This window comes from Myotis nattereri, assembly GCF_964212035.1.
Source record: "Myotis nattereri genome assembly, chromosome: X".
NCBI lineage: Eukaryota > Metazoa > Chordata > Mammalia > Chiroptera > Vespertilionidae > Myotis > Myotis nattereri.
The window spans coordinates 135,224,441-135,250,298 of NC_138078.1; the positions used below are offsets into that span (position 1 = coordinate 135,224,441).

Consider the following 25,858-nt stretch of genomic DNA (forward strand, 5'->3'; position numbering starts at 1 on the left):
TAGGCACAAGATGGAGAGTTCTAGCAGAAAATGTAGTGAGGCAACTCCAAGTTTCCTAGCACACTTAGTTGCGCTGTCTGCAGAACATTTTTTTTGTATGCAGATAAAACTCCTGCTCTGTGTGTGCTTATTTATTTAAACTTTTTGTATATGTTGTTAATAAAAAGGATCTGAAATTAATATTAAAAGTGGCTGGAATGTCAAGCTGACACATGTTCCTAAACATAGAATTATACATGTGAGGTCACTACTCCAGTGCATGAGGACTGGGCTCAATTAAATGTCAGGTGAGGCTCAGGTACACACTCTCCTCCAGGTGCAAGGGACAGAGTAAGAATAAGAGGGTGTGCAGTGCATACCCTGTTGACAGAATACCATTTAGTGCTGAGGCATATTTTAAATACTTTCATCTGAATTTTAATAAACAGAAGGAACTTCATAAGGCAATATGTACTTGTAAAGTTACAAGGTTTATGGTTGTATTTTTAGCCATGAAATGAAAACCTCTAATGGAGTAATCATGGAAAACAAATTTGGCTGTTTTGAAATGTCCAGGGACTACCTTACAGATAGGCACTGAGGTATCCCATATATGTTTTAAAGGATGCTGCCAGAACAAGATATTTTAGGAAAATAATTTTGCCAAATAATGAAGATTTAGGCTGGTTGAGAATCCCGTTCATAGTTTAACTGCAAATTTAGCATGTTCCGATTCAGGAATTTTAGCAGTTGTTATATATTTTTTTGGGGTGGTATCAAATTATTTTATTTGAAGGAATAGTACAAATGAAAGATATGGCTGGGTGATGGTACAAGTTATAGAAAAGGTAAAGGTATCTCCAACACGCAGTATTGCTTTGATGACCAGGCAGTCACACCTGAGGCTATGGGAAGCAGCCTAAGGCTTAGTTCTCATCACTGTCTCCCAGGGTGTGTTTTTCAAAGAGAAACTCTGCCATGCCAGTTTCAGGGGTCTCCAACCTGTGCAAGTTGGTTACGTCATCACCCAATTCATTGATGAATTTCACCTGCTCATTCCGGTAATGAGTCTCAATGAAGTCACACAAATGAGGGTCATTTTTGTCAGTAGCTAGTTTGTGCAAGTCCAGTAGTGACTGACTCACACTTTTTCCCAAGTGCTGGGGCACATTCCATTGCATTCAGCCCAGTCTCCCAGTTGTCACGGCCTGGTTTCTTGATATCCTGAAGGAAGATTCAGCCACCTCGCTGGTTCTGCAGCTTCATCATTTTCTCAGCATGTTCCCTCTCCTCATCAGATTGATGAAGATAATATTTGGCAAAGTTCTTCAAAGCCACATCATCATGGTCAAAGTAGTAAGACATTGACAGGTAGATGTAGGAAGCGTAGAACTCCAGATTGATCTGGCGGTTGATGGAGGCCTCCGAGTCCTGGTGGCAGTTCTGGTGCACCTGCGAGGTGGGCGCGGTGGACACATGATGGGCGGCTGAAGAGAGGCATGGCTGCGTGGCTCTGGAGCGGAAGCGGGGACCTTGGGTCGTCTGGGGCATCTGAGGCTATGTGAGGAGGGTGCTGTGAGAGGTGAAAGACTGGCCTGGTGGCGGCTGCAGTGCAAGCACCAGCTTCTACCAGTGGTTCCCAACCTTCCTAATGCCGCGTTTAATACAGTTCCTCATGTTTTGGTGACCCCCAACCATAAAATTATTTTCGTTGCTACTTCATAACTAATTTTGCTACTGTTATGAATTGTAATGTAAATATCTGATATGCAGGATGTATTTTCATTGTTCATGACCCACAGGTTGAGAACCGCTAGCAGGGAAACCACAGCTGCTCTCCATGAAGACTCTGTTATATCTTTTTGGTGATTCAACTTCCAAAGAAGCCTTTCCTCTGTAGAAGGCAATGTACCAAAGTGGTTAAAGAGCACAGATTGTGGCACCAGACCTGCTGTATCACCTTGAGTATATTTCTTAATCTCTTTTGTCTCAATTTCTTTCCTTACCTGTGAAAAATGGTGACTTTAGAAACAACCCCCTTATTGGGATTCTTATGAGAACTAAATAAATATACATGAAGTCTTTAGAAAAATACCTAGTACATAAATAGTATGAGCAGTAACTATTATTACCACTTACTGTTCAAGCTTCTGAATCATTTTAGTTGAAATGTATGCTGGGATTTTGAAGCAATTAAAAAATTGTCATTTACAGATACCATATTTTTCCAGGTATAAGACACTATAGTTTTCTACCAGTGGTTCTCAACCTGTGGGTCGTGACCCCTTTGGGGGTCAAACGACCCTTTCAAGGGTCGCCTAAGACCATTGGAAAACACATATATAATTACATATTGTTTTTGTGATTAATCACTATGCTTTAATTTGTAACAATGAAAATACATCCTGCATATCAGATATTTACATTACGATTCATAACAGTAGCAAAATTACAGTTATGAAGTAGCAATAAAAATAATTTTATGGTTGAGGGTCACCACAACATGAGGAACTGTATTAAAGGGTCACTGCATTAGGAAGGTTGAGAAACACTGCCTTAGACTAAAAACCGAGGGGCATCTTATATATGGAACTCAGGAGAGGAGGGAGCCACATGGGCACTTAGCTGCCCATACCTTTTCAAACAGCCTTCCTCCAATCATGAGCCTTATTGTTACTGACGTCAGCTGATGCTGTGATTGGAGGTGGAGGTGGAGAGTGCACAGATGCAACAGGGACGAGAGCATTCTGAGCCCACAAAAATGTCAAAAAATAAAAAATAAATACCAGTAAGTGATTATCTAATTCTGCAAAATTCAAACTGAATGTAATCAGGTATGCAAAAGAGCATGGAAATAGAGCTGCAGAGAGACAATTTGGACCTCCTCCCACTGAATGTATGATCAGACAGTGGAGAAAACAGGGAGAACAACTTCTTAATATGCCAAAAAAGAAGAAGGCCTTAAGAGGAAAACCAGCAAAATGTTTAAAATGTTGATTTCTTAATTTTGGATTGGAAAAGTAGGGGGGAGGGGCATCTTATACTTGGGGGCATTTTATACATGGAAAAATACAGAACTTATATCTCTGAATTATAATTTTGCTGATACTAAGCACCTAAAAGAAGTCCAGGAATAAATTCGATATTATAGCAAATGTCAGTTTAATTGACAACCGTAACCCCAGATTTCAAAATTTCATGTACATGCAGACAGTTTTGTTCTTGTCATTAACTGACTTAATAAGTAAATAGTTATACTTTTGCACTTATACCGTACACTTATACTAATGAAATCAGTTCAATATATTAAAGTTTCATGTAAGATTATGTTTTTGAAAATTCCACTGATAAAAACAAAAAAGATTTAAGGCTCATCTAAAGAAAATAATGTCTCTTTTACTGTGATAATGTGATAATACTAATAGTATAATTTTTATAAAGTACGACTTTACCTATGATCTCATTTGTTACAACAGCATAGTAATACAGGTAGGACAGGAAATATCATTTCTGTTTTACTGATGAGAAAATTAAAGCTTCAAAGGTAAAATGCCTTACTCAGAGTCACAAGGCTATTGTGGCTCAAAGCCAGGATTCCAATCCAACTATTAATTCCTCATTAAGCATTTTTCACTTGATCTGCTTTGCAACAAGCCTGCCTAAATAGCCCTGTTATGAAATTGGGGACTCTTTTTCTTGGGTGCCTCTGATGCATAGTACATAGTGTGTGTGGGGAGGCTCTAACAGTGGTTCTCAACCTTCCTAATGCCACGACCCTTTAATACAGTTCCTCATGTTGTGGTGACCCCAACCATAAAATTATTTTCGTTGCTACTTCATAACTGTAATTTTGCTACTGTTCTGAATCATAATGTAAATATCTGATATGCAGGATGTATTTTCATTGTTCGCGACCCACAGGTTGAGAACTGCTGCGATCTCTTTCCCTCCTTACATGAGGGAGATTCCTGGTGCTCTTTAGATTCTGATTGCCCAGTTCAGTGAATTGGGAGGTGTTACACTGGACTTGAATGATAATCTGAGCCTAAGATGAAAAGTTAATTAGGCCTTTCAATACCTAATGAGGTTTCACATAATTTATCACCAGTAGAGAGCACTATAAGATTAGAATTAATGTCAGGCCTTGCATGAAGAGAGAATTGTTTGTATCATGAATGTATTACAAAGGCAAAGTTAAAGTGATTTATTTTAAGCAAGCATGATCTGCCTTTGTAATAGTAGATCATTTCCATCAGTTGAATCTTTAGAGAGCAGTCATTCAAAACTTGCATTTAAATGTAATATCAATATTAAAAGGAATAGGCATTACTTGCTTGCCAAAGTTAAATTGAAGAGGTTCAATTCTTAATAAAAATCCAGGCTTTCCTGCTTTCTCCTGAGTATCTTGCTTCCAAACCACTGTTGGGGTTTTTATATCTTAGAGCTTCTTCTCCCTCCCAGTTGTACATGAGTAGGATTCCACACCTACAGAATAGGCTCTAACATCAGTTATTTGAAAATATTATGTGAGGCTTTATTCTGATACCCTTTATTACTCTTGTTCGGGATTTGTGCCTGTTGGATTTTCTTAACACATTTTTCTGGGTGTAAATATAAAATTGAGCTTTATTTCATAAGTAGCCTTCAGTGTATTCTTTGTGTTCATATAGTTTAGAGACATGCAGTAAATACAAATCAGTGCCCACAGTCAATGGACTAAAATATTGGCATTTAGTTGCAACTAGATTATAGTATTTTACTAGTCTCAACACTCAGATGCATCATACAATGACTTCCGTGCTGTGGAAAGCTTTGCAATAGATCTGTCTTATAGATAGATTAGATAGATGTATTTATACTTCATATGTTCCCCCCCCCCTTATTTTTTACTGTTTTGCCTGTTCCTCAAACTAGCTGTATTTTAACAAATTCTTCCCCCACAGCCATTTTGTTCTCTGATTTCATCCTGTCATGAAGTCTCAATGTGAAATTGGCGATAGCATGATTGATCACTTAGCTAACAGCAAAATCATGAGTACAGAGTAAAACTTTTTGGAATGCAAAAGTATTAAAATACAAATATCTCAAATGAAAACAGAGGTAACATGAGAGCTCTAATGTTTGAATAAGTCTTTCCTCTCTGATAAATGTGCTTTCCTTTTCAATTTTGTTTCAGTACACGTATTTTTGTATAAATACTACATTTATTGAAAAATGCCCTTGTCCTTCACCCCCTCCTCTATCACAGTAGTAAAATAATGCCCCTGTTTCTCCTGGCAAAACAAACCCTCGAGTGCTCTCTCCTGTAAGTGCTTAGTGACTTATTTGCCTGAATGAGGAAGGGGCATGTCTGTAGTAATATTGCATGCTGGATGAATCCTGTTTAGAATACAATCACAACCAGGTTTCTGTTTATACAGGTGCCATTAGGTGAACTTACTTTCATAGTCAGAGGTTAGCTAGCTTAGCTAATCAGGTGCTCTACACATGAAGGTGAGGATTTAGAATTTTAAAAAGTGCCAAGAAGCTGACTGCCCCCATGAAGATCAGGTTTACAAGACATAGGTTCTATTGTTTTATTTCCCCAAAGGGGCTCTAGCTATACTTTCAGCAGTATACTGTGCCATATGCCCATAGTTACTATTTAATACCAAGTCCATTAACAAGGATTTTTATGGCCTCCAACAGGGCTTTCAATTGGGGGTTGTTGTTTTTAATTTTGCTTTTCATGAAAGGATTGACATTTTAAGGCTACTGTGAAAGTTAATTTACTAACAGTGATAGATAGCAACTATGAAATACAAAATACATTTATTTAGAAAATGTTCATGTGAACATTTACATATCAGAAGAATGTAGGATGAAAAGTTTCAAATTATTTGTGTAAAATATTCAATGAAAGTATGGATATGAATGTCTTTTATATTATCTAGAGTGCCACCACAGCAAGATAGTATGTTTATAATGATTTTTCAAATATTACACATTTTGTTGGGGCTGACAATTTTATGTATACATAAGTGCCTCTGAAGTGAAAGTGTGAACAGAGATTAACTGATAAGCTGAAATGACAAATGCTAGGCACTTGGACTCAGTCTGTGTGAAGAAAGAGTTTAAGGAAATCTGGAAAGTATCATGAGGCTTTCTCTGTTACCCTTTCTAATTCAGTTTCCTTCTTATTCAGTCTTCAATAATTGCTTACCATTTTTGTTTATTTTTATTGTCTCATTTCCCAGTTTTGCTTATAAATAATATGTTAAAAGCATGAGCATAGAAACATATCAGAAGCTTTCATCACTGAGTAGAAGCTCTCAGATATGTGGTGTGATTTACTTATTTCTTTTATATAATTTTTGCTCTCTTTGCAGAGCAGCCTCATTCTCTTGAGAACTTGTGATGGCTGGTTTAATAAGTATTTCTTTATTTCAGGTTCCAGTGATATGCATTTGTGGAGCTTTAAAAAAATCCTTCTTGTGTCTTATACTCTTAACATATACCTTAAAGTCCTGGGCATCAGGAGCAGTAAACAGGACTTGAGACAGTGTATTTTTTTTTCTTGTCTGGAAGATCTTGTATTACACAATAATAGACAAATACAGAACACAACATATTGGTCTCTAAACATCATATAATCCTCTCTATATAGCACATAGCATGGAATTTGGCATAACTCACCTTGGATCAAGTCCAGTGTTATTCAGTTACCAGCAGTGCTAGAAACACCTTGAAGAAGCATGGACTTGCCACTCCCAAGCAGTTGCATGGCTCTGACCCTAAGAATGGTGTAACAGCAGGACTTCAGTGTACAGTTAAGTCCTACTTAAGGTTGTCAGTAGGCTCTTGGAAACTTCAACTTTAAGTGAAATGATGACATTTAAGAAACCAATTATACTGTAAGGTAATTGATATAAATAAGAGTTAAGGGGGATTTAAAATGGTGGCAGAGTAAGTGGATGCTGCACGGACATGCTCCCAAGAACAAACTGGTATTATAGCTAAAATACAGAAAAACTTCCTGAATAATCAATGGAAAACTTGCAGGAGAGAACCCTGATACCCGAGGACCAAAAGTGGAGACCGCATAGAGACTGGTAGGAGGGGTGGAGTCATGAAAGGTCTGGCCAGGTGCCCATAGACAACAACTGAAGTCCCAGAGAGATATCTCAGGTGTGGGGGGTTGCCACTGAGGACTCTTGGATCTAATCCCCAAGTTGGGCCCCTCAACAGAGAGCACCAAAACTGAGGAGGGTACCCACATAACATCTGGCTGTGAAAAGCAGCAGGTACTGTCTGCCAGGGAGTAACAGCTGAAAATTCAGGCACCCTCTTAAAGGGCCAATGCAAAAAATTTCCTGTGGAGCCACCCACCTTGTGCTCCAGCAGAGAAAGGGTTAAGTGGACTGGAACTGTGAAAGAAGAAGTCAGTACTGGGGTCTCAGAGGATAGAGCTCAGAAGACAGATACCCCAAGTTTCCTGTGCTGAGTCATTCCCTCACATAGCAGAGGATGTCTTTCCTACATACACATTTGTCTTGCCTGGGAGGAAGACAGTTGGCACACACTATTGGAAAACACCTTGCTCTGAGGCCACATAAGAGATTAAAAATAACAATTAGCCTCCAGGCAGGAGCAACTGCCCCACCCTGTTGAAAAAAATTCTCACCAAACATGAGAACAATTGCCTGGGGGGCATTTCAAGTCAGAATCCTATCAGTCTGTAGGTAGAGGCGGTCTCTGGAAGCTTTGTGTCTATGCCTGATCTAATTAGTCAGAAACAGCCTTTAACACTATCCTGAACTAAGGATTGAGAGGTGTAGAGGCTCTACCTAATATATAGTCACAAACCCAAACAGAAAGGCAAAATGAAGAGACAAATGAAAGAACTAGAGAATTCTCCAGAAGAAGAGATAAATGAAGCAGAGATAAGAAAATTATCTGAAACAGAGTTAAAGAATGACATAATACAAATTAAGACCACATTGGAAGGAATACACAGCAGATTAGGGGAAGCTGAGGATTGAATCAGTGAATTGGAAAACAGAGTTGAAAATATCACTTAACCAGAGAACCAAAAAGAAAAAAAAGACAATTAAAAAACAGGAGGACAGCTTAAGGGAGCTGTGGGACAATGTGAAACATAAAATATTAGAATAGCAGGTGTGCCAGAAGAAGCAAAACGGGAGAAAGGCATAGAGAAAGTGTTTTAAGAAATAATGGTAGAAAACTTCCCTAACCTGGTAAAGAAAAAAGTCACACAAGTTCAGGAGGCACAGAGAATCCCAAGCAAGAAGGACCCAAACAGACCCACGCCCAGACACATCATAATTAAAATGCTAAAAATGAAAGACAAAGAATCTTAAAGGCAGGAAGATAAAAGAAAACTTTTATCTACAAAGGAGTTTCCATAAAGCTGACACCTGATTTCTCATCAGAAATTCTACAGGCCAGAAGGGAATGGCATGAAGTACTCAAGGAAATGGAAAGCAAAGATCTGAGACCAAGATTACTATATTCAGCAAGGCTATCATTAAAAGAAGATGGTCAAATAAAGAACTTTCCAGACCCAAAAAACAACAACAACAAAACAAAACAAAAAACTAAAGTAGTACATCACCACCAAGGCAGCACTACAAGAAATGCTATAGGGATTGCTGTAATGAGAAGAAGAAACAGAGAGAAACCTAGCCATACAGAATTAAAATGGCTATAAATAAGTACCTATCAATAATAACCCTAAATGTAAATGGATTAAATGTTCCAATCAAAAGGCATAGAGTAGCTGAATGGATACAAAAACATGACCCAACAATATGCTATCTACAAGAGACCCACCTCAAAACAAAAGATACACACAGGATGAGAGCGAAGGGATCGAAAGAAAATATCCATGCAAATGAAAAAGAAAAAAAAAAGCCGGGGTAGCAATACTCATATCTGACAAAATAGACTTTAAAATAAAGGCCATCACAAGAGACAATAAAGGTCACTGCATAATACTAAAGGGATTGATCCAGCAAGAGGATATAACCCTGGTAAACATATATGCACCCAATATGGAGCACCTAAATATATAACAAAAACTTCTAGAGGACTTTAATGGAGAGATCTACAACAGTATAGTTATAGTAGGGGATTTTAACACCCCTCTGATTTCACTGGATAGATCTTCCAGACAAAAACTTAACAAGGAAACAGAGACTCTAAAGGACACACTGGATCAGGATTTAATTGACATCTATAGAATATTTCACCCCAATGCAGCAGAATATACATTCTTCTCAGGTGCACATGGATCATTCACAAAGATAGACCACATGTTAGGACACAAAACAAGTCTCTACAAGTTCAAGAATATTGAAATCATATCAAGCATCTTCTCAGATCACAGTGGAATGAAATTAGAAATCAACTACAGTAAAAACACCCCAAAACATTCAAACACATGGAGGCTAAATAGCATGTTATTAAACAATGAATGGGTTGCTAAGGAGATCAAGAAAGGAATAAAAAACTTCCTGGAAACAAATTAAAATGAACATACAACAACCCAAAATCTCTGGGACACAGTAAAAGCAGTCCTGATAGGGAGTTCATAGCACTACAGGCATACCTCAAACAAAAAATCAGCAAAAACTATTTAACCCTACAACTTAAAGAACTAGAAAGGGGACAACAAGAAAAGCCCAGAGTAAGTAGAAGGAAGGAAAAAATAAAGATTAGAGCAGAAATAAATAACATACAGACTAAAAAAAAAATACAAAAAGGCAAAAAAACCAAGAGCTTGTTCTATAAACAAAATTGATAAAACATTAGCAAGACTCATCAAGAAACAAAGAGTGAGGAGCCAAATAAATAAAATCATAAACGAAAGTGGAGAGATACCACTGACACCACAGAAATGCAAAGGATTGTAAGAAAATACTATGAACAAATATATGCCAACAAGCCAGACAATGTGGATGAAATAGATAAATTCCTAGAAAAATACAATCTCCCAAAACTGAATCAGGGAGAATAAAAAAAACTGAATAGGCCAATAACAACTGATGAAATAGAAGCAGAAAAAACAAACAAACAAAACAAAACAAAACAACAAAAAACTCCCACCAAACAAAAGCCCAGGTCCAGATGGATTTTTTAAAATATATTTTATTGATTTTTTACAGAGAGGAAGGGAGAGAGACAGAGAGTCAGAAACATCGATGAGAGAGAAACATCGATCAGCCGCCTCCTGCACATCTATCTCCCACTGGGGATGTGCCCGCAACCCAGGTACATGCCCCCGACCAGAACCGAACCCGGGACCCCTCAGTCCGCAGGCCGACGCTCTATCCACTGAGCCAAACCGGTTCGGGCAAAAAAGCCCAGGTCCAGATGGATTTACAGGGGAATTTTACCAATCATTCAAAGAACTAACACTTATACTCCTCAAACTATTTCAGAAAATCTAAGAGGAAGGAACACTTCCAAACTCTTTTTATGAGGCCAGCATTATCCTAATTTCAAAATCAGATAAAGACACTACAAAGAAACAGGACTACAGTCCACTATCCCTGATGAACATAGATGATAAAATCCTCAAAAAATATTAGCAAATCATATCTAGCAATATATTAAAAAAGATCATGCACCATGATCAAATGGTATTTATTCCAGGGATGCAAGGATGGTACAATATTTTCAAATCAATAACATAATACATCACATAAACAAATTGAAAGACAAAAATCATATGATCATATCAATAAATGCAGAAAAAGCATTTGAAAAAATACAACACACATTTTTGATAAAAATTCTCAGCAAAGTGGGAATAGAGGGAGCATACCTTAACATGATAAAGGCCAGATATGACAAACCTACAGCCAACATCATACTCAATGGGCAAAAACTAAAACCATTTCCCCTAAGAACATGAACAAGACAGGGATGCCCACTCTCACCCCTCCTGTTGGACATAGTACTGGAATTGCCAGCCATAGCAATGTGACAAGAAGGAGAAATAAAAGGCATCCAAATTGGAAAAAAAGAAATAAAACTGTCATTATTCACAGATGACACGATACTATACATAGAAAACCCTAACAACTCCATTAAAAAAAGCCTACTAGATTTAATAAATTAATTTGGCAATGTTGCAGTGTTGGGGTCCAGCCCCAGCAGGTCCAGGAGTCCCCAAAAGTGTGGACGGAGTAGGCGAAGAAGGAATGACACAGAGACAGCGTTCAGTTGATCAGCAGCCTAGCCAGGATCTCTAGCCAGGATCTCCAGCCAAGTTCGGTCCAGGATCTCCAGCCAGGTTCTGTCTTTATTCTCTTGTTACATCTGTATTTATACCAGTTGATTTTAATCCTATCCATTCTATTCCAAATGTTTCTTCCCTGCAGCGACTGTGTCAAGCAGCAAGGATGGACAAGCTTCTGGCATAGCAGGATAAAAAAATAACACCCATTAATCTATGGCTTTTTATACATGAACTAGAGGCCCAGTGCACAAAAATTTGTGAACTCAGGGGGGAGGTGGGGTCCCACAGCCCGGCCTGTGCCCTCTCGCAGTCTGGGACCCCTCAGGAGATAATGACCTGCTAGCTTAGGCCTGCTCCCCGGTGGCAGAGGGCAGGCCCAATCCCTAGGAGCAGCCCCTGGTTGGGCTCAGTGCAGGGCCGATTGGGGAGTTGGGGCGCCGCCCCCTGCCATGCACAGAGCAGGGCGGATCTGGAGGTTGTGATGCCACCCCCAGTCATGCTCAGGGTAGGGTTGATTGGGGGGTTGGGGCACCACCCCCTGTCACACTCAAGGCAGGGTCGATGGGGAGGTTGTGGCGCCACCCCCTGTCACGCACAGAGCAGGGCCAATCAGGGGGGTGGGGATCTCCCCCCTGTCACGCACAGAGCAGGGCCCATCAGGAGGTTGGGGAGCCACCCACTATCACCCACAGAGCAGGGCCAATCAGGGGGTTGGGGCGCTGCCACTGTCACACTCAGGGCAGGGCGGATGGGGAGGTTATGGCTCTACCCCATCACACACAGAGCAGGGCCCGTTGGGGGGGAGGTTGGGGTGCCGCCCTCTATCACCCACAGAGGAGGGCCGCTCAGGGGGTTGAGGCACCGCCACTGTCACACTCAGGGCAGGGCCAATGGGGAGGTTATGGCTCTACCCCGTCACACACAGAGCAGGGTCTGTGGGGCGGGGGTGGGGATGGGGCGCCACACTGTGTCACACACAGAGCCGCAGGGCGATCAGGGGATTGGGGAGCTCCCCCCTATCAGGCACAGAGCAGGGCTGATCAGGGGGTTGGGGTGCCTTCCCCTGTCACGAAAAGAGCAGGGTGGATAGGGAGGTTGTGGCCCCGCCCCCTGACACACACAGAGCAGCAGGGCGATCAGGGGGTTTGGGCACTTCCACCTGTCACACTGATCCTGGTGCTGGGAGGCCTCTCAGCTCCACTGATCCCGGTGCTGGGAGGCCTCACAGCTCTGCTGATCCCGGTGCTGGGAGGCATATTACCCTTTTACTATATAGGGTAGTGGCCTGGTGCACGGAGTGGGGGCCAGCTGGTTTGCCCTAAAGGGTGTCCTGGATCAGGGTGGGGTTCCCCACTGGGGTGCCTGGCCAGCCTGGGTGAGCGGATGATGGCTGTTTGCATCTGGTCACACATCTTTCAGGGTGGGGGTCCCCACTGGGGTGCCTGGCCAGTCTGGGTGAGGAGCTGAGGGCTGTTTTCAGGCTGGCGGGTGACTGAAGCTCCCAAGTGCTCCTTTTTTTCTTTTTTTTTTTATTCTGGGCCAGCTTTAGCTCTGGCTCCAGCTCTTAGGCCTCCACTGCTGAAAGCAGGTATCTGGTTTGTTTGGCTTCTATAATGGAAACACTGTATCAACTCCAGCTCTGAGATCCCGGCTGGCTGAAAGCAGGTTTCTGGGGTTTTGTTTAGCTTCTATTTTTGTAACAATGTTTCAAACTGCAAGCTCAGTGCCCGGCAAGGCAGGCGGGGAACGTTGGTTTCCTCCATCACTGAAGCAAGCAAGTCTCATGTTAGCTTCCAGCTACCTGACTGCTGGCAGCCATATTGGCTGGCAGTTAATTTGCATATCTCACTGATTAGCCAATGGGAAGGGTAGCAGACATATGCTAATTACCATGTTTCTCTTTTATTAGATAGGATAATGAACTCACAGAAAGAGAAAAAACCCAATCCCATTTACCATTCCACCAAAAATTTAAGATACCTTGGAATAAACTTAACTATGGAGGTAAAAAACCTGTACTCAGAAAACTACAGGATGTTGAAAAAAGAGATAGAGGAAGACATAAACAAATGGAAGAATATACTATGTTCATGGATTGGTAGAATCAATATCATTAAAATGTTCATACTACCCAATGCAATCTATAGATTCAGTGCAATCCCCATTGAAATACCAATGGCATATTTCACAGCCTTAGAGCAAACTCTCCAAAAATTCATATGGAATAAAAAAACAAACAAACAAAAAAACCCGAATAGACACAACAATCCTGAGAAAGAAGAACACAAGTGGGAGGGATCACAATACCAGATATCAAGCTATATTGCAAAGCCACGGTTCTCAAAATTGCCTGGTACTGGCACAGACATGTAGACCAATGGAACGGAACAGAGAACCCAGAAATCAACCGAAATCATTATGCTCAATTAATATTTGACAAAGGAGGCAAGAGCATAGAATGGAGTCAAGACAGTTTCTTCAATAAATGGTGTTGGGAAAACTGGAAAGATACTTGCAAAAAATGACACTAGATCACTAACTTACACTATACACAAAATAAATTCAAAATGGACAAAAGACTAAAACATAAGATGGGAAACCATAAAAGTCTTAGAAGAATCCATAGGCAGCAAAATATCAGACATATGTCGCAGCAATATCTTTATCTATACAGCTCCTAGGGCAATGGAAAAGAAGGAGAAAATAAACAAATGGGACTATATCAAAATAAATAGTTTCTGCACAGCAAAAGAAACCATCAACCAAACAAGAACGCCCACTGCATGGGAGAACATATTTGCCAATGTTATCTCCAATAAGGTTTTGATCTCCAAATTTTACAGGGAACTCATACAACTTAACAAAAGGAAGATAAACAATCTAATCCAAAAATTTGCAAAGGACCTAAATACACTTTTTGAAAGGGGACATACAGAAGGCGAAGATACATATGAAAACATGTTCAGACTCACTAATCATTGGAGAGATGGAAATCAAAATGCCAATGAGGTACCATCTCACACCTGTCAGAATGGCTACCATCAACTAATCAACAAATGACAAGTGTTGGTGAGGATGCTGAGAAAAAGGAACCCTCTTGTATTGCTGGTGGGAATGCAGACTGGTGCAACCACTGTAGAAACAGTATGGAGTTTCCTCAAAAAGTTACAAATGGAACCATTTGACCCAGTAATCGCACTTCTTGGAAAATATTCCAAAAATCAGAAACACCAGTCAGAAAGGACATATGCACTCCTAGGTTCATAGCAGCACAATTTACAATAGCTAAGATTTGGAAATAGCCTAAATGCCCATCATAAGATGAGTGGATTAAAAAACAGTGGTACATCTACACAATGGAATAGTACACTGCTGTAAAAAAGAAAGAACTCTTACCATTCACATTAGCATGGATGGAAATGCAGAGCATTATGCTTAGTGAAATAAGCCAGTCAGAGAAAGATAAATATCACATGATCTCACTCAATTGTGTAATATAAATAAACATAAATTAAAGAACAAAAATAGAGCCAGAGGAAAAAAAATAATTTAGAATATAATTGAATAATTCTTTTATTTGCAGATTTTTAATATTTCCTATAACTTTTATGATATACTATGTTAGTACAGTTTTTATAATATTGTATTTCAATTTTTTTCTTGAGATATTAATGTTTATTGCATTTAATATTATTATATTTATTTATTTATTTTTTGTGTTAATATTATTATATTTAAATTTGTTTTCTTGAAATATTAATGTTTATTGCATGCAACATTATTATATTGCTTAATATTGTTTTTCTTGAAAAAATATTGTATTATTAAAAAAAAGTTACTGTGTGTTTCCGTGTAAAAGATGCAACTTTTTTTCTAAAATTGTTAGACCGAAAATCGAGGGGCATCTTATACATGGAAGTCAGGGGAGGAGGGAGCTGCATGGGTGCTTAGCTGTCCATACGTTGTCAAACAGGCTTCCTCCAATCATGAGCTTTATTGTTACTGATGTCAGCTGATGCTGTGATTGGAGGTGGAGGTGGAGAGTGCACAGATGCAACAGGGACCAGAGCATTCTGAGCCCACAAAGATGTCAAAAAATTAAAAAGATAAATACTGGCAAGCAATTGTCTTACTATGCATGTAATCAGGTATGCAAAAGAGCATGGGAATAGAGCTGCAGAGAGTCAATTTGGACCTCCTCCCACTGAGTGTATGATCAGACAGTGGAGAAAACAGGATGAACAACACCTTAATATGCTAAAAAAGAAGGCCTTAAGAGGAAAACCAGCAAAATGAGCAAATTTAGAGCAGAGTTTTAAGACTTGGATTACAGAGCAGCACCAGAGTGGTTTATGTGTGTCAACCAAGCTTATTCAATGTCAAGCAAGAATGTTTGCAAGTGAAATGAACATTGTTGATTTTACAGGAAAGGCAAAATGGTGCTTCAGTTTCATGAGGAAAGAAGGGTTTGCCATGAGAACATGAACAAAGTTAGCTCAGAAAATGCCACCAGTTTATGAACTAACTAGAAGCCCGTTGCAGGAAGATTCCTGCAAGAAGAGGGCCTCACTTCTGTCTCTGCCGCTGCTACCCCGCCTGTCTCTGCCGCTGCTACCCAGCCCATCTCTGCCACTGCTACCCGGCATGTCTCTGTCGCTTCTCTCCCACATGTCTCCACTACCTCAGCTCTGTTGCTTGGCTTCCTTCTGCAGTGTCTTCTGTCTTCGCTCCCAGCCGGTATATGCAAATTAGCCACCATCTTTGTTGGCGGTTAATTTGCATATCACACTGATTAGCCAATGGGAGGTGTAGCGAAGGTACGGTCAATTACCATGTCTGTCTATCATTAGATAGGATAGTGATGAAGAATGAAGCAATGATGCAACAGAGGCTGAATAAAGTGATATGCTGCATAATATCATAGTACTGGTATGTAAACATTACCTGTGTTAACACTAAATAAAAATGTGTTCTGTTTTATGTTTAATATATTGATTTCTTAATTTTGGGTTGGAAAAGTGGTGGGGGGTGTCTTATACATGGGGGCATGTTATAAATGGAAAAATATGGTAAGTTCCTATATTTCTAGTCAAGAAAACATCTCCAAACTTCTAAATAAAGAACCAAAACACTTCTAATATTAAACGTTGAAATACCAGTAAATGTGCACTATACATACATTTAAGAAAGATTACAAAAACAAGTAATATAATTACTTTCCAACCCCCTTATTCCAGTTCAGGGCTGTGGGTGACCAGAGCCTATCCCAGTAGCTCATGGTTCAAGGGGTGACCCACCCTGGACAGGATGTCCTTCCATAGCAGGGATACAATTTCCGTCTATTTCCCAAACGCCCACCATGTACTCTGGCAAACACTTTTCTACTCTTCATTTCTATGAGTTTGACATTTTCTTTATATTACACATATAGGTGATACCATTCAGCCTTTGTCTTTCCATTGTGTGTATTCATGCAAATTCTTTATCCATTCATCCCTTGAAGGACATTTGGGTTGTTTCCATTTCTTGGCTATTGTGAATAATGCTACAATGGACATGAGAGTACAGAAATCTCTTTGAGATCCTGTTTTCATTTCCATATAAATAATTATGATTAATTTAAATTGAAAATTAATGTTTGATTCAGATATTGGAAATTTTAAAGTGTATTTAGAACAATTGGGGTATATGAATCCACTTTGTCAACTCTAAATTTTATGAAATATAAATATAGATAAGATATTTCTTATGAATACTTAGCAATTGAATTGAGGTGTATTCTAACTGTAAAGTACATACCAGGCTTCAAAGACTTATTATGAAAAAGGAAGGTAAGTTACCTCCTTAATAATTTTATGTAGATCACATTTAAAATACTATTTTATATTTTGAGTAAAAACACACAATGTTATAATTAAACTAGAGGCCTAGTGCATGAATTTGTGCACCAGTGTGGTCCCTCGGCCTGGCCTGCGAGATCAGGCCAAAACCAGCTCTCTGACATCCCCTGAGGAGTCCCAGATTGTGAGAGGGCACAGGCCAGGCCTAAGGACCCTACTGGTTCAGGATTAGGGCCAGGGAGGGAACACAGGAGGGTTCCAGGGTGTGTCCAGCCCCATTTTGCCCAGACCCAATAGGGGCCGATCAGGGCCAGGTTGCCGGAGAGGGATGCAGGAGGTTGGCCAGCTGGGGAGGGACTGCAGGAGGGCACCAGGGCATGTCAGGCCTGTCTCCCTCAGTTCCGATTGGCCAGACCCCAGCAGCAAGCTAACCTACCAGTTAGAGCATCTGCCTTGGTGGTCAGTACATGTCATAACGACTGGTCAACCAGTCAACTGTCTGCCCTCTGGTGGTCAGTTCATGTCATAGCAACTGGTCGACTGTCTGCCCCTGGTGGCACATCATAGTGAACAGTTGAACAGCCTTAGCATATCATTAGCATATTATGCTTTGATTGGTTGAATGGTTGAATGGTTGATTGGACACTTAGCATATTAGGCTTTTATTACATAGGACTAGAGGCCAGGTGCACAAAAATTTGTGCACTCGGGGTGGTCCCTCAGCCCGGCCTGTGTCCTCTCGCAGTCTGGGACCCCTCAGGGGATGACCACCTGCTGGCTTAGACCCACTCCCCGGAGGATTGGACCTAAGCTGGCAGTCAGACATCCCTCTGGCAGTCCGGGAGCCCTTGGGGGATGTCCACTTGCCAGCAGGGAGCAGGCCTAAGCTGCAGTCGGACATCTTTAACGCTGCTGAGGAGGCGGGAGAGGCTCCCGCCACCACCGCTGTACTGGCAGCCATCAGCCTGGCTTGTGGCTGAGCAGAGCTCCCCCTGTGGGAGCGCACTGACCACCAGGGGGCAGCTCCTGCATTGAGCATCTGCCCCCTGGTGGTCAATGTGTGTCATAGTGACCAGTAATTCTCAGTTGTTCTGCTGTTAGGGTCAGTTTGCATATTACCCTTTTATTATATAGGATAGAGGCCTGGTGCATGGGTGGGGGCCAGCTGGTTTGCCCTGAAGGGTGTTCTGGATCAGGGTGGGGGTCCCGCTGGTGTGCCTGGCTAGCCTGGGTGAGGGGCTGAGGGCCATTTTCAGACTTGCCCCACCCCCTTCAGATGGGGGTCCCTGCTGGAGTGCCTGGCCAGCCTGAGTGAGAGGCTGAGGGCCATTTTCAGGCTGGCCACACCCTCTTCAGGGAGGGGGGGGTCCTGCTGGGGTGCCTGGTCAGCTTGGGTGAGTTGCTGATGGCTGTTTTCAGGCTGGCCACAGCCCCTTCAGGGTGAGAGTCCCTGCTGGGGTGCCTGGCCAGCCTGGGTGAGGGGCTGAGGGCCATTTTCAGGCTGGCTAAGCCCTCCAGCAGGGACCCTCACCTCATGAGGGTGTGGCCAGCCTGGGTGGGGGGCTGATGGCTGTTTGCAGGCTTGCCACAGCCCCTCAGGGTAGGGGTCCCCCCTGGGGTGCCTGGCAAGTTTGGGTGAGTGGCTGATGGCTGTTTGCAGGCTGGCCACAGCCTCTTCAGTGTGGGGGTTTCCACTGGGTTTCTGGCCATCCTGGGTAAGGGGATGAGGGCCGTTTTCAGGCTGGCTAAGCTCTCCAGTGGGGACCCTAACCCCATGAGGGTGTGGCCAGCCTGGTGAGGGGCTGATGGCTGTTTGCAGGCTGGCCATGTCCCCCAGCCACCCAAGCTCCCAGCAGAAGCTGGCTGGAAGCAGGTATCTGGGATTTATTTGTCTTCTATAATTGAAGCTTTGTTGCCTTTTGTGGAGGCCACAGCCAGCTCAGGGCAGGCAGGAAGTATGGCTTCCTCCATCACCTGGGCAAACAAGCATTCTTCTTGCTCCAGCTCATGGCTGCTGACCGCCATCTTGGTTGGGTTAATTTGCATATAGTCTCTCTGATTGGCTGGTGGGCGTGGCTTGGGGCATAGCAAATGTGTGGTCAATTAGCATCTTTGTCTTTTATTAGTGTAGGTTATCCTGTTTCCCGCCCAGCTGGTGTAGGTCAGTGGTTGAGTGTTGACCTATGATGTCAAGGTTTGATGACAGTCAGGGCACTGGGTCATGAGCTCGATCCCCAGTAGGGCGCATGCAGGAGGCAGCTGATAGATGATTCTCTCTTACCACTGATGTTCCTAACTCTATCTCCCTCTCCCTTCCTCTCTGAAATCAATAAAAAATAGTTAAAAAGTTAACTATCCTGTTTCCTTTTACTTTAAAAAATGTGGCTACTAGAAAATTTAAAATGACTTTTATGACTCACATTGGATTTCTTCTTTACAGTGTTTCTCTACAGTGGTTCTCAACCTTCTGGTCTTTTAAATACAGTTTCTCATGTTGTGACCCAACCATAAAATTATTTTCGTTGCTATTTCATAAGTGTAATGTTGCTACTGTTATGAATCATAATGTAAATATCTGATATGCAGGATGGTTTTAGGCGACCCCTGTGAAAGGGTTGTTCGACCACCAAAGGAGTAAAGACACACAGGTTTAGAACTGCTGCTCTAGAAGAACACTAGTGTCATCTAATCCTACTTAACACAAGTGTATTTGGAGTAAAATCTCCAGTTGGAACTTCACCTTCTTTTATTTTAATTTATTTGTTTTTTAATATATTTTTATTGATTTTTTACAGAGAGGAAGGGAGAAGTATAGAGAGTTAGAAATATTGATGAGAGAGAAACATCGATCAGCTGCCTCCTGCACATCCCCGGATGTGCCCGCAACCAAGGTACATGCCCTTGACTGAAATCGAACCTGGGACCCTTCAGTTCACAGGCCGATCCTCTATCTCCTGAACCAAACCAATTAGGGCATCACCTCCTTTTATTTTAATTCACAAGGATACCATCACCTTTCAAAGCTTCTCAAGGCTGATTTTAAGCAAAACAGCACAGAAGTGAAGCTATGGCTGGGACTTTCTCACAGCCATTTCTCTAAATGCATCCTCTCTCAGTCCATGATTAGGCTCATTTATAAGTCCAGTGCACTCAACTCATGCTCCCTCAGGCTTTACTTGATTGACAAAGTCATCCAGTATAGTAATTTACACTAAAATGATGTAGTTTGATGTGCTGCTCCTTTCAGGGTTATTTGCACTTTAAAATTTATTGCTCGCAGAGAACAACAGTTAACTTAAAGGGATAAATTTAAGGATAATGTGATCTCTAAACTTGAGATATATTCCATCAAGGAGATATTCCTGATCCAGTTTCCTAGTTATAAACAAAACAAACAAAGGCCCAGGTCTTTCTCATGATTCTCTTCCTGTTTCTACCTTTTCCCTATGAGTAAGTAGCCACTTATAGACAAAGATCCTTTGCTTTAGATAAATTTATCTGTTTCATACTGACAAGTAGGATATTTATGGCCAATCATTGGCAAGATTGAAACAAATTAATGTATTTTTAATTTCTTTGTTCTAGAAATGATAATGATGAGCAGTTTCCCTTTCATAAGACTGCCAGGTCCCCTAGAGCTGGCTGCCTGGAACTAAAAATACCAACAAAATGTTCAGTCAGTTCTTTTTACTTTATTTTATTATGAGCCAATTTCCAAAAAATACTTCTAATCTCAGTAGAATACAACCTGTTAGCATGAAGAATTCAGAAGGAGGTCATAGTGCATCCTTTACTTTTTCCAAGGGAACTTATGGCTGGAAGAACTGGACAAGTATTTAAACCATGTGACCTACAGCATGGACTCTATCTCCATATTTTTTTTAGGGAATACACAATATGTGATCATAGATATGGTAAAATAGATATTATTTCTCCCAATGTAAGGATAAATGTGTAATCTAACTACACTTGTGAATGTCTTAGTTTTTTTAAACTCTCTTTGGATGGGATACTGATATTTTATATTTTTCTCCGAGAGTTGACAGAGAATGGAAGAATTTAGTTTTATTTTCTTTGGGCTGAAATAGAGGATCCCCTTTGAAATGGAAAGGGAGGGACAGTCTTAGGAATTTGTAGTTATATTGTACCTATCAAGAGAAAAAAAATGTGATTTTGGCATACTACAGTAGTGTTTATATTACTACTCCACTGCCAATGGAAAACTTGAGACAGAATAAGGTTAAGCAGTTTCCCAGTGTTCCACAGTAAATTGGCAGTTGAAATGGGATTAGAATCTAGGTCTCCAAACCTTGGGGACTTCACCATTAGCTCAGATCATGTACAGCTCAGCAGTTTCTTTCACAAGATCCTCCTGACATGACACATGCCATCAGTCTTATTTTATAACAGATGTTTTGAGGGTGGAGCAGATGGTCTCTTCCATTCACCCTCTAAGTCCTTGACTCCAGAGAGTCCGATCATGTCAGAGATGACACTTACAGACCTCTTTCCCCAGAGGTCCACCTCCCCGTCTGCTCATCCTTTTTCCTGCTCATCTTTCCCTTCTCAAGAAAACACTGTTCTTACAGTTCCCTTTTCTTATGAGGCTATGTACTTTCCCCCAAAGAATTTTCTGTCACTTGTGTTCTTGTTGTCCTGACTCTTCTAAAATTTTCATAGTAAGTTGCAAGATCACTGGGCTCCACATCCAATTATTTTTTTTATGTTATACTATGTATACTGGTTAATAACGGTGGGTTTTGTAAAAAAAGAAAACACGATAATTTCAAGAGAAACATCAAAAGTGCTTCATTCAAAGTAATGTCCATCACTAGCTACACCTTTCCCCCATCTTTCAGGTAATTTGTGGATACCGTCCCAATAGAACTTTTCTTGTTTTGAGGCAAACCATTCAGAAACCCAATTTTCCACTTCTTCGTACGTTTTGAAGTGCTGCTCAGCAAGTGCGTGTGCCACCCTGACCGGTTTGGCTCAGTGGATAGAGCGTCGGCCTGCGGACTCAAGGGTCCCGGGTTCAATTCCGGTCAAAGGTATGTACCTTGGTTGTGGGCACATTCCCAGTGGGGGGTGTGCAAGAGGCAGCTGATCGGTGTTTCTCTCTCATCAATGTTTCTAACTCTCTATTTCTCTCCCTTCCTCTCTGTAAAACAATAAAATATATATTTAAAAAAAAGAAAAGAAAGTGCATGTGCCATCGATCGGAACAAGTGGTAATCTGAAGGAGCAAGGTTTGGTGAATACGGTGGATGGGTTAATACTTCCCAGGCAAGATTTTTTTATATTTCTTTTTCTATTGATTAAGGTATTTCATATGTGTCCTTATCGCCCCCCTCCCCCCCACCACCACCAGGCAAGATCTTTTAACATGTCTTTAACTGGTTTTGAAGTGTGTGATGGTGCATCATCATGAAGCAAAATTACTTTGTCGTGTCTTCTGGCACATTCTGGTCATTTCACGATCAAAGCGTCATTCAAATTGATTATTTCTTTTGGTAGCGATCAGTATTAATGGTTTCACCTGGTTTTAGAAGCTCATAATCCACACCTTCCTGATCCCACCAAACGCAGAGCATTGTCTTCTTTCCGAAGCAATTTGGTCTTGCAGTCGATGTTGATGGTTGACCTGGATCAACCCATGATTTTGTGCATTTGGGATTCTCAAAATAAATCCACTTTTTATCGCCAGTCACAATTCAATTTCAATGCCAAAAAGACTTTCTTTTGTGCCGTTGAAGCAACTTTTTACTGATGACTTTTCGGTTTTCCATTTGTCTTTTGTTCAGTTGATGTGGCACCCATTTTCCTTCCTTTAAAATCTTTCTCATTGCTTGTAAACAATCAGAAATTGTTTACTGAGCAAGGTTTAATCTTCCTGCAAGTTGTTTTTTGAGTTTGACACACATCTTCATCCAATAATGCTTGTAATTGTTGGTCTTCAAACTTTTTCGGGTGACCTGGACATTATTTATCTTTCACATCGTAATCATCACTTTTAAAGCATTTAAACCAGTGTTCGCAAGTATCTTGAGATGGAGCATGTTCACCATAAGCTTCCCGAAGTATATGATAACTTTTTCTTCAAAATAAAGTAATTAATTAAAACTTCCTGCAAATGCTCTTTTTTTGGCACAAAATTCTACATTTTTAAGCATAAAAATATCTATGATGTTAAAACCTTCAGCAAATTTGACATATGAAGTTTTGAAACTCGCTGTCAACACAACAAAATAGCATACATATCAAATCACATATATATCAACATATGTGTAATTCCATCTATTGAAAAAAAAATCCTCATTAACTGGCACACCTAGTTGATGATCTGTGACAAGTTGTTTTCTACCTTTATGCCACATACATTTTGGACGAACATCAGTTCCCTGGAGGACCCCCATATATACTACCTGGGGAGCCCCTGTCCTAGAGTACATTGAAATTCAGAGAAAAAGAACAAGGCCTTGCCTACAAGTTCCTGATGCTCCATTGGCTATTTCAGCCATCATTTACATATGGCTTATTCTCTGTAGTAGCATATTTGTTCTTGAATTTCATTCTTTCTACATTCTTCTTGAATATCTTAAAATGACTTGCTGACATTCATTTTTTCTTCTTCTTAGGTAACCAGTGACTTAAGTTTGTGTTTTGAGGGAACCCAGTGTCAGATGTATATGTGTATGGCTGAACTTACACACAAGTGTGTGTGTGCCTACATGTACATGTGTTCAGGCACCTCTACCCAGTTCAAGGTATTGAGTTTAATTGTAGAAACATTGACTCTGGAATCATAGATGCTTTTAATGCCAAATCTTGATACTTATAAGCTGTATGAGTCTGGAAGTTCATTTTACTTCTTGTTTCTATATAGACATTCAGGATATTTCTGCTGTTGTAGGGAACCAATAGAAAACAAAAACAAGTTGTAATGGAGAATCATGAAAGCCAAAGAGAGAAAATATGATTCCTCAATGGTGAGCCATTGTCCCCAGGAAAGAACTACTGCCCACTTTCCTTGCTTCAAAGTGGGCAGTCTTGAGTGAAAAATCTGGAAAATCCTCTAAGGAAAACTAGTCAGCCTTTCTTTCAATGCTGCAGACAGTACCTCATTTACTTGTAATGAAAGACATAGATGGAAATGATGGCTATTTGCTTCTGACCATAGCCAGAGTCATTCTGATTTTTAAAATTGTACTATGGTATTACAAACAAACAACCTTATAATTAATCTTGTATTTTCCTGTGTTGGGGTGAGTGGATATAATCAGAATGTGGATGTTAGATTATAAATGAAAACATTCTCATTTTTCTCATGAATCTATCACCCTTTTGTGCCCCTTTGTCTTAACATACTAAAATACTTAATCTGCAGACAGTAATGGGCCATGTTTCTACTTTCTTCTGTCGTAACTTGGGATTCAGGTGACTTTCACTCTGTGCTTATCTTTGTTTGAGAAAGTGCAGAATGCAGATGGAGAGCACTGAATCTCCTTGGACATAACCTTGAAGTTGGACCCTAGAGGGTTATAGGAATTTTCCAATTATTTATTCCAGTCTTAACATGTTTTATGATCTCCCTGGGCTCTTTTGTGCTCATACTAACTCTTGTTAGGAGATTGGATTAAGTGACCTCTCATTAAATGAATACAATTTTCCTTGGTTTCTTAATTTGGCTGCTAGCCAATATCTGTCCCTTTCTACCTTTGTATCTGAAGTGTGTCACCTTTGGGTCTGAAGCGGATTCTGGGATAATTTCAACTAAGAAAGGTTTGTTTAAAATTATCAAAAGGATTAATAATTTTTAAAGACTTTATATTATTTGGTCACTTCTTCATCCTCTTTTCAAAGTCTTTAAAAAAAATCCTGATATAATGGCGGAGAAACCTTGTTCAAATGTCAGCTCTCCTGAATGTACAGTTACCTTGAAATATACCTTGATTTTTATCTGATCCCAGAACTATAAGAAATTTGATGAGATCATTGAATTAAACCTCTGTTTTTAAGGCCTCTCCCTAAATTTTGCATGATAGATGATTGTTCACTAAGGGTGGAAAATTCTATAATAACATTTGATGACCTAGTCCAATGTCTGGACAGTTGCAGAATGGAGACTCCTAAGGTCTTTCTGTGTCACATTAGAAATTAAATGAGGTTTCTATTCACTCCATTTATTTGAGTTAACAAAGCACCGGTCAGTATTCTACTGACAGAACCTCAGATGTGAAGACTGGGACGTCTATCACCAGAGTTGATTCAGCTGCACTAGCTGCCTAAGAGGCTGTCCCCTTCCTTCTTCACTGCTATGGGCTCAGCCAAAATGAACAACCTTCCTAGTTACTTACAATGTAGTGGTAATTGGTAGTGACACCAAGCATCAGCCTGTAAGCTTGAGTTCACAACAGTCTTATTATCCCACATTATAAAATGCAAAGAGTTTGACTTCTCATAAGCACCAGAAGGGCTGCATAATGATGCCATCCTGCCAATGTTGACTCTGAATGTGTTTTGTGTACAGTTTTCTAATGGTCCTCCCGGAACTTTCTACTCCATTAAGTCCTTTCGCACCTTCAAATGTATTTACTGACTTAGAACATGCCTCAGTGTCCTCAGAAAGAAGGATTAGAATTGGTTTCCATGTGCTAGGCTTGGTGGGCAATTTAATATACAATAAATTCTTTGTTAATTAATTTCTGGAACTTTTAAATTTCTGTGTGAGTGTCATCACCAAGAGAACACTGTACAATGAGCCTTGTACATTGCTAAGGGTGTGGTGGAAATA

At 40.5% G+C, this 25,858-nt stretch overlaps 1 pseudogene across 1 annotated transcript; it reads right to left on the reverse strand.

The window, feature by feature from the left end:
* Positions 1–905: 905 nt before the first annotated feature.
* LOC308511840 (ferritin heavy chain-like) lies at positions 906–1,530 on the reverse strand (annotated as a pseudogene). The gene has a single exon. The product of its transcript is annotated as a ferritin heavy chain-like (transcript).
* Between the last annotated feature and the right edge of the window lie 24,328 nt (positions 1,531–25,858).